Source organism: Sus scrofa, chromosome 14 (genome assembly GCF_000003025.6).
Source record: "Sus scrofa isolate TJ Tabasco breed Duroc chromosome 14, Sscrofa11.1, whole genome shotgun sequence".
NCBI lineage: Eukaryota > Metazoa > Chordata > Mammalia > Artiodactyla > Suidae > Sus > Sus scrofa.
This window is the reverse complement of record NC_010456.5, coordinates 31229530-31234106: the sequence shown is the minus strand read 5'-3', so window position 1 is coordinate 31234106 and position 4577 is coordinate 31229530.

The following is a 4577-nucleotide window of genomic DNA, read 5'->3' as shown; positions in this document are numbered from 1 at the left end:
AGATTTTATGACCTGTCTAGAACTGTGGCATTTGCAAACTCAGGTGAAAAGAGGATGGAGAGTCCCTTTGGTCTTTTTTCTTTTTTGTCTTTTTGCTATTTCTTTGGGCCACTCCCGCGGCATATGGAGGTTTCCAGGCTAGGGGTCGAATCGGAGCTGTAGCTGCCAGCCTATGCCAGAGCCACAGCAATGCGGGATCTGAGCCGCGTCTGCAACCTACACCACAGCTCATGGCAACGCTGGATCCTTAACCCACTGAGCAAGGGCAGGGACCGAACCCGCAACCTCATGGTTCCTAGTTGGGTTTGTTAACCACTGCGCCACAATGGGAACTCCCCCTTTGGTCTTTTAAATCATGCAATTTAAGCAGTGGGCACAAAGATGGATTACCCTGACTGCATGAAATAGTTATGTTTGTGAAGATGACCATGGATGACCAGATTCAAGTCTGATGCTTTCATTTGGTTCATATCTAGACAACCAGAATCATGCACTAACCTAATGATGCAACTTAACTCAGACGGGGGTGGGTGGGGTGTGGGTGGAGAGATGGAAGTGCTGGAGGTGAGACAAGAATGGCAGATGTAGAGAACTGTTAAAACTGGGTGATGGCTACATGGGAGTTCATTACACTATGTTGTTTACTTCATGCATGTTTGACATTTTCCAAAAGAAGAAATGGCTTAGTACAGCAAGTTGCTAACTAACTTTGTGAAAGTTTCACGTGGTCTTCTGTGGCTTAACTATCTTTGAGATAGTCCATTGCTAGAATAAAAATTGCTCTTTCCAGAGTTCCTGCATGGCACAGTGGTTAACAAATCTGACTAGGAACCATGAGGTTGTGGGTTCGGTCCCCGCCCTTGCTCAGTGGGTTAAGGATCCGGCGTTGCCGTGAGCTGTGGTGTAGGTTGCAGACGTGGTTCAGATCCTGTGTTGCTGTGGCTCTGGCGTAGGCCGGTGGCTACAGCTCCGATTCGACCCCTAGCCTGGGAACCTCCATATGTCACAGGAGTGGCCCAAGAAAATGGCAAAAAGACAAAAAAAAAAAAATTTGCTCTTTCTGCCCTGTTGTCTAACGAGTACACATATGTTGAAGGAAATCATTTATTCAGTAACATTAAAAAAAATTCTAAGGGACTTCCCGTTGTGGTTCAGTGGGTTATTAACATCCATGAGGATGTGGGTTCAATTCCTGGCCTTGCTCAGTGGGTTAAGGATCTGGTGTTGTCATGGTTCTGGGTAGGCTGGCAGCTGCAACTCAGATTCAGCCCCTAGCCTGGGAACTTCCATATGCTGCAGGTGTGGCCCTAAAAAGAAAAAAAAAAAATTCTGATAAAATTTTGTTGCTTCTTGAATGTGAAAAAGGTTTTGAAATTATTTGACTTACAGAACATTTTTTGGCAGGATTAAAAAGAGACAAACTCAGTGTAAATCAACTATACTTTAATAAAAATTTAAAAAGATAAGCTCAAGAAGAGCCCCATTACATCTTAAGCAAGGAGTTAAGCTGCAGTATTAGGTTGTTGATGATGTGTGTTAGCAACACAATCCCCTGAACCCCAATTGGGACAAAATTAGTCCACAATTGAAAGTGGGTATCGTTATATAAAACCTGAAACAAAAAATTTTTGAATACATACTGTGTCTCTTTTATTGAAAAACTATGATATTTAAGCAAAAACTTCTTCTCAAGCTTCAGGATGTCCCAGTTTCAAGCAGTTAGTGATTGTGAACTCATGTGTACCCTATTTACTTTTTTTTTTCAGTATCATATTCCTTCTCAGTCTTCCAGAAGAAAGACTTTACTCAAACATTTATTGGGAGCTTGCTTTATGCTAGGCACAGAATAAAAGTCTTTCTCAAGAACTGCAGTTTTAAAATGGTCTCCAACACAAATTTGGTTGTCTTGTTGTCCTAATTGCTTTTCTTTGGCCACTCTCCAGTGGCATTAACTGGTGTGTGTGTGTGTGTGTGTGTGTGTGTGTGTGTGTGTGTGTGTGTGTGTCTGCGTGCATGCTCTGTTTCTCAATATCTCTTGTGGCAGGTGTGGCTCTAAAAAGCAAATAATAATAACAATAATTAAATAGTACAATTCAATACTATTTACAGAGTTGTGAAACCATCACAATAAGTTTTCTCTTTTTCTTTTTTTTAGGGCCACACTTGTGGCAAATGGAAGTTCCTAGACTAGGGTTCTAATTAGAGCTACGGTTGCCGGCCTATGCCACAGCCACAGGAATTCGGGATCCGAGTTGTGTCTTGGACCTACACCACAGTTCATGACAACACCAGTTCCCCAACCCACTAAGAGAGGCCAGGGATTGAACCCGCATCCTCATGGATACTAGTCATATTTGTTTCCACTGCACCACAACCAGAACTCCACATTAAGTTTTAGAACATTTTCATCACCCTCCAAAAGAAACCCTGTGCCCATCAGCATTTCCCCCAAAGCCCCTCGACTCTAAGCAATTACTACTGTCTCTCTGAATTTTCCTATTTTGCACATTTCAGACACATAGAATCATACAATATGTGATATTTTGTAACTTGCTTCTTTCACCCAGCATCATGCTTTCAAGGTTCATTCACATTCTAAAACGTATCTACTCCATTCCCATTTTGGCTAAGTAATATTCCATTGTATGGAGAGACCCTATTTTATTTATCCATTCATCAAATAATGGACACTTGGGTTGTTTCCATTTTTTGACTATTGTGATTATGCTGCTATGAACATTCATGTATAAGGTTTTTTTGGTGGTACATGTCTTCACTTCTCTTGGGTTTGTATCTATGAGTAGAATTGATGGTCATATGGTAATTCTATCTTTAACATTTTGAGGAACTGCCAGATTGTTTTCCAAAGCAGCTGCAGCATTTTACAGTCCCACCAACGATGTAATTAAGGTTCCAGTTTCTCCACATCCTCAACAGCATTTATTATTTGTCTTTTTTATTTTAGCCATCCTTATGGATGTGAAGTGGTATCTCATTGTGGTTTTAATTGCTTTTCCCTGATGGCTAATGATGTTGAAAATCTTTTCATGTGCTTATTTGTTAACTATTGAGGTAGACTGCCAGCTTCCTTTCTAATGAGGGAGAAGTATGACTTTCTGTCACCACCAAGTTTTTATTGAGTTTCTTTGTGCCTAGATCATTAGAAAAATTAATGCTTTCTCTTCTATTGGTGTTCAGCTGCTGCTCCACCATGGTGAATAAAAGCCTTTCTGTGCATTTTTCTGAAGAAAATCCAGGACTATACAAGTTAAATTATATTATCTATATTATCCGAGCAGTACTTGAAGCAAGAAAAATAAGCTAAAAAACAAGTATTACTTCAACCTAAGGAAGTGGAGCGGTTTTGTGTTTTTGTTTTGGCTGTACCCACACCATGCCAAAGTTCCTGGGCTAGGGATGGAAACCAGGCCACAGCACTGACAATGCCAGATCCTTACTCTTTAGGCCACAGGGAACTCCATGGCTTTGTGTTTTAATCTGATATAGTCCAGGAGTTCCCGTCGAGGTGCAGCGGTTAACGAATCCGACTAGGAACCTTGAGGTTGTGGGTTCAATCCCTGGTCTCGCTCAATGGGTTAAGGATCTGGCCTTACCGTGAAGGTTGCAGACGAGGCTCGGACTGGCCGTTGCTGTGGCATAGGCTGGCAGCTGTAGCTCCGATTCAACCCCTAGCATGGGAACCTCCATGTGCCCAAATGAAAAAAAAAACGAACCTGATAATAGTTCACACAAATAAATCTACTTAAAAGGACTAGAACAGTCTTAGGTCCTCATGAGAAGTATATTGCTATCTTCATGTCTCTTTGCTTAAATATTCAAGTACTGGTTGAGTTAGAAGGGAGGGGGAAAAGTACAGGAAAACCAACTGTCATCCAGTCAGATTGAAGAAATCCATACTTTAATTTACAATCTAATTTCCCCTGTACAAATAAAGTCAACTCCAAGGGCTCACCCTAATTCTTTTACTGTGCTAGGATTTGGTTACTTTGAACATCGCTCTAAATGAGCAGCTGGGATTTGAGAACCGTTGGTTCCTCAAGTGTTTTCAATAAAACCTTGTTTTAAATAAAAGCCGCGTCCTTGCGTACACAGCTGCCAACGCTCACTGGACCCTCCAGAGAGGAGACCTGAGGTCATCACCGAGTGTGAGAGGCTTGAACGCCTGGGGAGGAAATCTGAGGCCCTGCTTTGGCCTTAAAAGCAAAAACCTTCCAACCAACCGGCGTTTTCAAATTTATAACGCCCCTTCCCTCCCGAGGAACTTGAGCACCCAATCCTAAACCCACATCTCTGCCTCACAAGTTCTTCAGGGGACGCTGACCCCTAGTTCAACCACCCAGTGAAGAAAACCGCCGGCGGAATACCTCCCACCACCTCCAGACCCGCCCATCTCCGCTCGAGGCGGAACGGACTCTTCCTCCGCCCACCAGGCTGCGCCGGAGGCCCGCCCCTTCATTGGTTTTGGTGACCGCTCCCCCCGCCCCCACGAGTGTCGGCTTCGGATTGGTCGACCCGGCCGCCGCTCGGCGCTTTTCCTGAGGGCGCGCGGCGGGCGT